Here is a 12,311-nt window from a genome sequence, read left to right as displayed (position 1 = left end):
TCTTGACCTCGTGATCCACCCGCCTCGGCCTCCCAAAGTGCTGGGATTACAGGCTTGAGCCACTGTGCCCAGCCGGCACCTTACTCTTAAACTTAAATCTGCACAGCAAACATTACTAACCAGCCCGTATTTACCATACTTTTCCTCCTTACCTTCCCGTGACTTGCCTCCCCCACTCAGACTCCCAAATTCCTTTTCCTTTAGCCTAGGGTAGTATATATAAGCCCAAGTCTAATTGCCCCTTTGGGTACACATTGCTAGATACTCCCATGTATACACGTGCAATGCACGTATTAATAAATTTCTATTTCTTTTCTCCTGCGAATCTGCCTTTGGCCAATCTAACAAACAGAGCCCTACCTGCAACTCCCAAGCTGGATAAAGGAAAATATTTCTTTTCTTCACCTACAGTGTCCAGCCAAAGGAGAGATGCTGCCTCTGAGAGATATCCTAACAAAAGTAGACACAAGGGAGCAGTCTGTCCTCCTGTTAACCTAAAGAGACCTGAAAGAAAAAAATTTGCTTCCTCAATAGACAAGAAGATTGTCAAAGGAGCTTGCCCTGGGCACAAGAAAACCACGATTCAGGCCTTACTCCAAGCCAGACAGAACAGGTTGACGTCCTTACAGGGTCCTAAACAGTTAATCCTATGTGTTACCCACCAATATTGCCAGGAACCGTTGTTCAGGGCCCAGTTCCCCAGGGCCGTCCATTAGCAGAACGTGTGGATTTTGCTGGAGAGTTGTTTGAGGTTGCTATTATTACTTTCCTAGATTTTTAGCTAATACTAAGTATCTTCTCTGTTAAGTGTACTCTGAATGAAAAGACCCCTCAAACAGGCTTTGTGTGGCCACCACGGCTGTTTATTCACCTGGCTGCAGGCAGGCTGAATCTGAAGGAGAGTCAGCAGAGGGCGGTGGGATAGGAGTTGGTTTTATGGGTTTAGGTTTTGCAGCATAAAGTTACAGTTCAGAGCAGTTTTTTCAAGTGAGGAGAGGGTCGTAGGGTCTGGAGTCACGAGGTTTACCTGTCAGTCGAGCAAGGTCAGTTGCGAAGTCCCATTGCCTCATCAGTTGAGGCAGGAATAAGAAACAATAGAAGAATGTCTCAAAGTTAATTAGGCACCCCAGGGGTTGGTCATTCTTCTCCTTTTGTGATCTTCCAGTTACTTCAGACTTTCTAGTTGCAGGAACTCATCTGGAGGTGTACATGCAGGTCACAGAGGTTACCATGCAATCCATGGTGCCGTCAGTCAGCCCAAAAGACCTTACATTCTCTAAGCCAGACATTCCGTTAAGTACTTTATACACTCCATCTTCATTGAATTCACAGAGCAACTCCATTTTACAGATGAGAAAACTGAGGCTCACAAAGGTTTAGTAACTTGCCCAAGGTCCTTTAGCTTGTCAGGGGTATATCTTAAGCCCTATCTGTCTCATACTAAAGACCATTCTCTCAACCATACCATACTGTCCCCTATTTGGCTTCTGGCTTCTAAAATCACCACTCTGCTGCTTCAGACTGTTAGCAGCAGGGAATCCATATGGGTCTGAAGAAACCTCAATTGTTGCCTCCTCAGAAGAAAGAATTCAACTGGGGGCATTGGGCAGATGGAGAGAACAAGACACATTTTAGAGCAGGAGTGAAAGTGTATTTAAAAGTTTTAGAGCAGTGGCCAGGCATGGTGGCTCACACCTATAATTCCAGCACTTTGAGAGGCTGAGGCAGGCAGATCACTTGAGGTCAGGAGTTCGAGACCACCCTGGCCAACATGGTAAAGCCCCATCTGTACTAAAATAAAAATACAAAAAATTAGCCAGGGCATGGAGGCACATGCCTGTAGTCCCAACAATCCAGGAGACTTAGGCAGGAGAATCGCTGTAACCCAGGAGGTAGAAGTTGCACTGAGCTGAGATCGCACCACTGCACTCCAGCCTGTGTGACAGAGCAAAACTCCGTCTTAGGAAAAAATTAAATGAAGTTCTGGAGCAGGAGCAAAAGGAAGTAAAGTACACTTGGAAGAAGGCCAAGCAGGTGACAGGAGAGACTCGAGTTCGTGGTTAGACCTTTGCCTTGGGATTTCATATGCTGGCGTTCTTTATGCACATGTGGTGTGCCAGCACTTGGGAGGGGTCTCTGCAGTGTGTTTACTGAGGTTATACGCATGCTCACGTGACGCATTTTTCCCTCACCAGTCAAGTCTTCCTGGAGGAAGGTCAAATGCCAGTTAACGCCACCGGTTTCCGTCTTAGTGCATACGCTTGGGTCCGCTCACCTGCCTCCCATGATCTTCTGAAGAAGCTGCTGATCACCAGTTTCAGGTGTTTTCTATGTACTGGGAGCCAGTTTTTTCCTGGTGCTGGCTGTGACCAATTATTATTTTCAAGAGATGGTCACCTGGCATTCCTGGGGGCAGGAGGCCTCCCCTGCCGTGCTCATGTCTCACTAGGCACCTACTCTGACAAGACAGCAAACACCTGTCCTGGAGTCAGAATTAAACACCTGAACCCAGGGAATGCAGCACTCTGCCAGTCCTCTTCATCAAAAGTGGCCTTGAAATGAGATAGAGGCCAAAAATAAATAAATAAGGATGAAGAGACACACTACAAATGAGTACTAATCCGGGCTTAGCTGAATTCAGTTACACAGATAAGGACTTCTTATTTTTGTAACCCTGTGTCTCACCATGATCTCTATCACGGAACAAAATAGGTTTTGTACCTTTAATTAGCTAACTGAGCTTCTACTACTGTATTCTTGCCAGAAATTGCATAACCTGAGTTTAATCATGAGGAAACAGTACAAACTAACATTGAGAACATTTTACCAAAAAAAAAAAAAAAAAGGCCAGTACTACTTAAAAGTGTCAAGGTCATGAAAGACAAGAATAAGCAATCAGTTTAGATTAAAAGGACACTAAGGAGACGTGATGGCTGAATACAGTATGTGATCCTCAATCAGATTCTAGCCCAGGACACAGTCGTTACTGGAACAGTTAGTGAGATTTAAATAAGGTTTATAGATTAGGCAATAGCATTATACCAGTGTGGATTTCTTGATTGCCCTCATTGTACTATAATTATTGAAGATGTTCACATGTGGCCAGGCACGGTGGCTCATGCCTATAATCATAACACCCTGGGAAGCCGAAGCAGGTAGGATTGCATGATCTCAGGTGTTCAAGGCAAGCTAAGGCATAGCGAGACCCCCTCTACTAAAAAAAAAATCAGCCAGGTGTGGTGGCACACACCTGTAGTCTCAGCTATTCAGAAGGCTAAAGTAGGCTTGAGCCCCAGAGCTAGAGGCTACAGTGAGCCGTGTTTGTGCCACTGCACTCTAACCTGAGCAACAAAGTGAGACCCTGTCTCAAAAAAAAAAAAAAAAAGATGTTTACATTGAGATAATCTGAGTGAAGGCATATACAAATCCTTCATTATACTTTTGCAACTTTTTGGAAATCATTTCAAAATGAAAATTTGGAAACAATTTTTAAAAAGCCACAGAAGAGTATTGGAAAGAAGTGAACAAGTCACCTTTGTCAAACTCAGCAGGCACTCGGTGAGTATCTGGTGAGCCCAACTACTGAGCATTTGCTCCAACCCAAAACCTTGAGAGGATGACAGAAATTATTTATAACAAAACAATGAGGACATTCTGTTTGGGGAGCCTTGATACAGTGTGGCGACAGCAACAGAGACACATTCTAGTACCAAGTTTTGAGATGCATCATCTCAAAGGCAAATGCTCACAGATGTACTCAATGCCTGCAGCATCAAAACCTGCCGTTTCTGCAAAGGACAAAATGCATCTCCAAGATACAGTGTTTAATCCCGAGAAACTTTTTTTGCTTAGACAGAGCCTCACTCTGTTGCCTAGGCTGGAGTGCAGTGGCACGATCTCAGCTCACTGCAACCTCCACCTCCCGGGTTCAACCTCCCAAGTAGCTGGGTATAGGCATGTACCACCACACCCAGCTAATTATTGTATTTTTAGTAGAGATGGGGTTTCACCATGTTGGCCAGGCTGGTCTCAAACTGCTGACCTCAGGTGATTCGCCCACCTTGGCCTTCCAAAGTGCTGGAATTACAGGTGTGAGCCACAGTGCCTGGCCAATCACTAGAAACTTTTAAAAAAGAAACAATTCAATATGACATATCTCACATAGAGGGAAACAAATCACTCTTATTACTCGTGTATTTATTATTTATTATTCCCATTTTTAATACCTTCAAGGTTTTGAAATTTAAAGGTTTATTAAATAATGGAGACACTCTGATTCAAGTGGGACTATTTCTTAGAACGTACCCATGCAACTCTTCATGGCTTACTGTTTCCTGAAAATGATCTAGATAGGAGCAGGGCATGACAGTGATTGTAATGTGAGGAGTGTGTGCTTTTGATCCATCTGTTTTGTCAGGATTTTTATCCCTCACTGCTTGAAACAGCATAACTACAGAGGGAAAATTCAGAAGCAAATGCCTTACACTTTTTTAATGTCATTGGCAATGTCCAGGGCTCCTGAAGTCCTAGTGGGATGTCCTTTCAACAGATGTCTTTTGTTTAGGGCTTGAGATAAAGGACATCATGAAAAGTTATCTGCTGCTCGTACTGATAGCTTGAGCAAGCTGCCATTTCTATTAGCTCCAAAGCATCCCGGGATGAGCCTTTTACCTCTGCTCTTCTCTTTCACTTTCCTTCTGTTTATTTTCCACTTGATTTTGCCCCACCACTCCCCCCCCCCCCGACTCTTTTCTCTCCCATATTGCAATAGGTGCTAGAAATAGAAAGATGAGAAAGACGAAGCCCCCGCCTTCAGGGAGATCTTCACCAAACGGGAAACAGAGCCAAAAATGGAAGTCATTGTGCTTCTGGTAAAAGGGAAGTGGAATAAAGGCAAGTTGAGGTCTCTGGACGTAAAAAAGCACTAACTGTCTGGACAAGCAGAGAAAGACTGAGTTAAAATGTGAGCCAAGAGCCCTGAAGAAACAATAGGAATTCAATAAAGACAGGGAGATGGTGACTCAGAGCTGGAAGGCTGAGGGCAGGACATCTTTGAGGAAGAGGGAGAGAGACGTGCGACATGGCTGAAAGATGTTTGTGGGGCTGTGTCAGGTTTTGAGACTGGAGGCAGATCCCAGCCACCGTGGGAAGGCTATTATTATACCTTCCTTTAAAAATCTATCTTAGAGAATCATTTAGCTGAAATTCAGAACCACACTTGTAAACCTGAGAGCACTTACAGTGGCAGAAACAGCATCAGCAATTGCCACAACAAACAATTGTTAAGTGCCTGCTATTTTGAGCTCAAGGTCAATATATTAATCTCAATGTTTCTGCTTATTGCAAGCAAATATTTTTGGAGAAGCGAAGAATTTAAATTTCTCAGGATAGATTTTTTTTTTCTTTTTCTTTTTTTTTTTTTTTTTTTTTTTTGAGATGGAGTTTTGCTCTTGTTGCCCAGGCTGGAGTACAGTGGCACGATCTTGGCTCACTACAACCTCTTCCTCCCAGGTTCAAGCGATTCTCCTGCCTCAGCCTCTAGAGTAGCTGGGATTACAGGCATGCACCACCATGCCCAGCTAATTTTGTATTTTTAGTAGAGACGGGGTTTCGCCATGTTGGACAGGCTGGTTTCAAACTCCTGACCTCAAGTGATCCACCTGCCTTGGACTCCGAAATTGCTGAGATTACAGGTGTGAGCCACCGCGCCCAGCCCATGATGGATTTTTTAACTGGATTATACAAATCATTGTCCTGAAAATGCCTTCTAAATCACAGAATAAAAGCAAAATCTGCAGTATTTAAAATTCTAATTCATGTTCAATAATGTTAACAGATGTATTTGAGGTCAGTGTATGACACTGCATTTTTCAAGATCTCTTCATACTCTTCTTAACAGATTCCAGTTTCTGGTTTCAAGTACAATAGAGCAAACAAACCCCATCCTGTCTCTCCCACTGAAAATAGCTATAAAACCTGCATGGAGTGTATGGAATAAGCTGGAGCACTCCGTAAGGTAAATAGCAGGCTAAGTGAAGAAGAAAACCAGAATCAGGGCCACCAAACCAGCAGTGAGGTTAGCATTGTGCTGACCTCTGCTATCTCCCACCCTGGACTCAAGGCAGCCCAAAACCCAGAAGTGGCCAGTGGCACAGAGAGGACACTTCAAGAAGAAACTCTCTGGTTCTCACTCTAGAGATGGAAAAGTGGCCTCCTGGCAGTGACAGCAGAAACAATGGTGACATACAGGTGCCTAGAATTCCAAGGAGGTTGGAAGGAGACTGCCTCTCCACTGGAAGAGTTGTGGTCCCAGGAAGGTAGGGCAAACCCCCATTGCATTTTTTCTTATTCTGTCCTCCCATTACTTGGAGTCACCATGAGTGAATTTTTAGGAAGAGCACAGCAGAGTGGAGCACTAAAGCCCCAACTTTCTGGCTCCAGGACCAAATTGTGGAGCCCAGGAAACCAGAAAGCACTAGAGAGCTCATGGGAAGGGAGAATCTTCAGAAAGCAACTACATAAAGATGTTTCTGAATATGCATTTATGGAGGGATAACCAATGCTGGGATTATGTAAACCTTTCTCTTCTTTCAATGCCCTGCACATTATTTAAAAGAGACTGGGTAAATCAGAGTTCTGACTTTAAAGGCCCTTTTCTTCTCTTTGCTGGAGACAGGTGGGCTCTCCATTCGGACCAACATGACAAATAAATAAAATGCTCCTATTCCAAGGTCAGATGTCTTTCTCTTCTCCAAACTATGATTGCGGGCATCAGAGGACAGACTTACTAAGGGCAAAGTGCCAGTTCCTGAGACGTTTGCCTTATGCTGCCACGTCCCACAGGCTAGGAGGCAACGACCTTTTCCTGCCACGTCCCACAGGCTAGGAGGCATCTACCTTTTCCTGCCACGTCCCACAGGCTAGGAGGCATCTACCTTTTCCTGCCACGTCCCACAGGCTAGGAGGCATCTACCTTTTCCTGCCACGTCCCACAGGCTAGGAGGCATCTACCTTTTCCTGCCACGTCCCACAGGCTAGGAGGCATCTACCTTTTCCTGCCATGTCCCACAGGCTAGGAGGCATCTACCTTTTCTTGATACAGTAGGCATGTTCTCTAATGATAGAAGCAGCAGCACGACAAGCAGCTGGGGAGAAGTCCATATGCAGCGGGAGAAAAACAATAGGAATGGGGAAAAGACACAAAATGTTGCTGAGTCTGGCAAAAGGATAACAGAGCAACAGAAAAAGGAAATTAAGAAGAAAGTGTAATTATGGGAATTACATAAGTGAATTACATAATCTCAAAAAAAAAAAGATTTCCAAAAGGAAATAAACATAGAAGGCACAAAAACTTCAGAGTAAAGAGAATTCTAGGCTCCTAGTATGGATACCTACTATGAAAAATAGACATTTGGGTAACGAACAGACAAGTCCTCACTCTGTGGCTGTTTGTGATTGCTTTTTAAAAAGTTACCGTAGCCAGTTGCCATTGGTCTTCCATCTTTGTCCTGAGTGGCAAAGCGACCCAGGGTGTGTGCACAGGAGGGGAAGACCACGTGGCATGTGACAACAGGCTTTCATTTTCATTTTCTCCAAGCTCTGTGGGTGCTCTTCACCTCACATTCCCAGCTGTACCTTAAACAATGAAGAAAATTATTGCTCTGACCTGGTGCTTCATTTTTCCCCACTCATGGCTTGAGCGTTCATTAAAGAAAAAAAAAATCAAAGAATGAGAATTAAACATCTCCTGATCTATTATCTCACTGAAAATAAGAAGCTAACAGTCCAGGGACTGGAACGAAATGAATGAAGGGCCCAGCCGACGCGTGTGCCACTGCAAGATTCACACAGTGTGTGGGGACTGGGCTCCTCCTCTTCTGTCCTCTAGAGGACAACAGGGACCGCTCACACCCAGAAAGACAGGATCCCTTCTACTGAGCACTCAGCGTTATGAAATCCAGCACCTTCCCTGAGCAGAGATAATAAGCCTCAAATCACATTGGCTTTTCCTCCTTTTGAGCATTGGGGTTGGATTTTCACTAACCTTTCAAAATTGTTTTCTGGGTGTGGTGGCTCATGCCTGTAATCCCAGCACTTTGGGAGGCCAAGGCAGGTGGATCACTTGAGGTTAGGAGTTCAAGACCAGTCTGGCCAATGTAGTGAAACCCATCTCTACTAAAAATACAAAAATTAGCCAGACCTGGTGGTGCACGCCTGTAGTCCCAGATACTCGGGAGGCTGACACAGGAATCGTTTGAACCCAGGAGGCAGAGGTTGTGGTGAGTTGAGATCACACTACTGCACTCCAGCCTGAGCAACAGAGTGAGACTCCATAAAAAAAAAAAAAAAAACCTAAAGACTAAACCAAAAGGCTCCTGGAACTGGAACTGATAAACAACTTTAGCAAAGTTTCAGGATACAAAGTCGATGTACAGAAATCAGTAGAATGTCTATACATCCATAATGTTCAAGCTGAGAGCCAGTCAGGAACATAATCCCATTTCTAATATCCCAAGAAAATAAAATACCTAGAAATGCATCTAGCCAAGGAGGTAAATGATCTCTACAAGGAGAACTAAAAAACGTTGCCAAAAGAAACCATGAATGATACACACACACACACACACACACAAATGGAAAAATATTCTGTATTCATAAATTGGAAGAATCAATATTGTTAAAGTGGCCATACTGCCCAAAGCAATCTATATATAGATTCAATGCTATCCCTATCAAGCTACCAATATCATTTTTCACAGAACTAGAAAAAAAACTGTCCTAAAATTCATATGGAGCAAAAAAAGAAGCCTGAATAGCCAAAGTGATTCTAAGCAAAAAGAATAAAGCTAGAGGCATCACATTACCCAACTTCAAACTATACTATAAGGCTATAATGACCAAAACAGCATAGTACTGGAATAAAAACAGACACATAGACCAAAGGAACAGAATAGAGAGCTCAGAAATAAGAAGGCACACCTACAGCCATCTGATCATCAACAAAGTCAACAGAAATAGGCAATGGGGAAAGGAATCCCTATTCAATACATGATGCTGGGATAGCAGACAAGCCATAGGCAGAAGAATAAAATTAGAACACTATCTTTCACCATACAATATCTTTCACCTACAAAAATTAACTCAAATGGATTAAAGATTTAAATGTAAGACCTCAACTATAAGAATCCTAGAAGGAAACCCAGGAAGCATCATTCTAGACAATGGCCTTGGGGGGAAAAAAATTATGACTAAGTCTTCAAAAGCAAGTGCAACAAAAACAAAAACAAGTGGGACCTAATTAAACTAAAGAGGTTCTGGAGAGCAAAATAAACCATCAACAGAGTAAACAGACAACCTACAGAATGGGAGAAAATATTCACAAATGATGCATCCAACCAAGGTCTAATATCCAGAATCTAAAAGGAATTTAATCAATTGAACAAGCAAAAACAAAATAACCCCATTTTAAAAACGAGGAAAAGACATGAACAGACACTTCTTAAAAGAAGACATATAAGCAGCCAACAAGGAGATGAAAAAAGACTCAACGTCATTAATCATCAGAGAAGTGCAAATCAAAACCACAGTAAAATACCATCTCACACCAGTCAGAATAACTATTATTAAAAAGTCAGAAAACAACAGATGCTGGCAAGGCTGCAGAGAAGAGCCTTATGCGTTGCTGGTAGGAAGGTAAATTAGTTCAGCCACTGTAGAAAGCAGTTTGGAGATTTCTCAAGAACTTTGAGAACTACCATTTGAACCAGCAATCCCATTACTGGGTATATAGCCAAAAGAAAATAAATTATTCTACCAAAAGGACATATGCACTCATATGTCCATCACAATGTTATTCACAATAGCAAAGACATGGAATCAGCCTAGGTGCCCATACAGTGGAATGAATAAAGAAAATATGGTACATATACACCATAGAATACTATGCAGCCATAAAAAGCACTAAATAATCTTTGCCAGCAACATGGAGGCAGCTAGAGGCCATTGTCCTAAGCAAATTAATGCAGAAACAGAAAACCAAGTACCACGTGTTCTCACTTACAAGTAGGAGCTAAACAATGGATACTCATGGACATAGAGATGACAAGGATAGACACAAGAGTACTAGATGTGAGGAGGGAAGCAGTGGGGCAAGGATTGAAAATGACAGTGAGAATGGTGATTATTAAAAAGTCAAGAAACAGATGCTGGCAAGGTTGCAGAGAAATAGGAATGCTTTGACACTGTTGGTGAGACGTAAACTACTTCAACCATTGTGGAAGACAGTGTGGCAATTCCTCAAAGATTTAGAACCGGAAATCCCATTACTGGTTATACACCCAAAGGAATATAAATCATTCCGTTATAAAGATACATGCACGTGTATGTTCATTGCAGCACTATTCACGATAGCAAAGACATGAAATCAGCCCAAATACCCATCAGTGATAGACTGGATAAAGAAAATGTGATACATCTACACCACGGAATACTTTGCAGTCATAAAAAGGAATGAGATCATGTTCTTTGCAGTGACACGGATGGAGCTGCCTAAGGAAACTAACACAGGAACGAAAAACGGAACACCACATGTTCTCACTTACAAGTGGTAGCTGAGCAATGAGACCACGTGGACGCAGGAAGGGGAACAACACATGCTGGGGCCTGTCAGGGGAGTGCTGGGGTGGGAAGAGCATCAGGAAAAATAGCTAATGCATACGGGGCTTAATACCTAGGTGATGGGGTGAGAGGTGCAGCAAAGCACCATGGCACACATTTATCTGTGTAACAAACCTGCACATCCTGCACATGTGCCCCAGAACTTAAGAAAGAAAATTACCTATTGGGTCTGCTGTGCTTAGTAACTGGGCAATGGGATCAATTGTCCCCCAAACCTGCATCACACATATGCCCAAGTAACAAACCTGCACATGTACCCCCGAATCAAAAATAAAAGTTGAAATTAAAACAATAATAATGATTCCTTGCCTCACTACAAAAAAGAAAGAAGACGGTATAGCCAATTCTAAAAAAAGTTCAACAGAGTATTACCATACAGCCAGTACTTTCAGTTAGGTATACCAAATGCCGAAAACACTTGAAAGCAGGGACTGTTCATAGCAGCATTATTCACAACCGAAAGGTGGAAACAACCCAAATGGCCATCAATGAATGAATGGATAAACAAAATGTGATGCGGATGAAGCTTGAGGACATTATGCTGAGTAGAATAAACCAGACTCAAAAGGACGAGTGTGGCATGAGCCATCCACATGCGGTGCCTAGAATAGTTAGATGCGTAGAGGCAGAAAGTAGAAGGGTGATTATCAGGGGCTGGAGGGAGGAGTTAATGGAAAGTTATCCTTTAATGCATTTCGAGTTTTGGTTTGGAATGATGGAAAAGTTCTAGAGATGGTGGTGCTGATGGCTGCACAATTGTACACTCAAAAGGGATTAAAAGATGAAATGAGATGTATATTTTACCGTAATAAAATGGACATAAAGCAATATCCATTTAATGTGCTAACATTCCTGAATCAACCAAGAGAACATCGGTGCTGCTTGTACAGCTTGCAACTAGCTGTATGTGACAAAGAGGCAATCAACGCATAGCTACACAGCTTCAGTGACACACAGGCCAGCACAGACTCCATGGCTGTGCACTGCCCTTTTCTTGTGTGAAACTGGAAGAACATGCCTGGGTCTGCGGGAAATGCACCTGTCCCCAAGCTTCCAAGGTTGGAAGTTATAGGAAAATCCTCCTGAGGAAAGGGACAACCACACGGTGTTTCTCCACTCGTCCACCGAGTTGCACCACCCACCTGACAATTACTTGCTTATTTCTAGCAGATCTGCCTCTTGGGGACAAAAAGTCAGCTGGTTTGGGTTCACTCTTTCTCAGCTGCAGCCTAGAGGAACATTAGGAAGCCAGAGCTCAGCATGGCAGTTGGAAGGGACTGGTTTGAACTGCAGTTCTTAAAATGAGTACCTGTGTGGCTTTGGGAAAGCCACTTAAGTGGGCTTCAGCTTCCGTATTTAAAAGTGGGAATATGACGGTACCTACCTCACACAATTCACTACAGCGTAAATGAGCTATAAATGTTTAACAGCACCTAGAATAAAATAAATTTTCAACTAACAGGATTTTTTTTTTTTTTTTTTTGAGATGAAGTCTTGCTCTGTCACCCAGGCTGGAGCGTAGTGGCATGATCTCAGCTCACTGCAACCTCTGCCTCCTGGGTTTAAGCTTTTATCCTGCCTTAGCCTCCCAAGTAGCTGGGATTACAGGCATGTGCCACCATGCCTAGCTAATT

The 12,311-nt window shown here is 43.0% G+C and overlaps 1 protein-coding gene across 2 annotated transcripts in view; it reads left to right on the top strand.

The window, feature by feature from the left end:
- The window catches only part of AOAH (acyloxyacyl hydrolase), a 204,316-nt gene that overhangs the window by 153,442 nt on the left and 38,563 nt on the right, over positions 1 to 12,311 (top strand). The gene's annotated exons all lie outside the window — the stretch shown is intronic.

The sequence above is a fragment of the Callithrix jacchus genome, chromosome 11, assembly GCF_049354715.1.
Source record: "Callithrix jacchus isolate 240 chromosome 11, calJac240_pri, whole genome shotgun sequence".
NCBI classification, from domain to species: domain Eukaryota; kingdom Metazoa; phylum Chordata; class Mammalia; order Primates; family Cebidae; genus Callithrix; species Callithrix jacchus.
The sequence above is the reverse complement of the archived record's forward strand: the minus strand, read 5'-3'. Positions and strand labels throughout refer to the sequence as shown.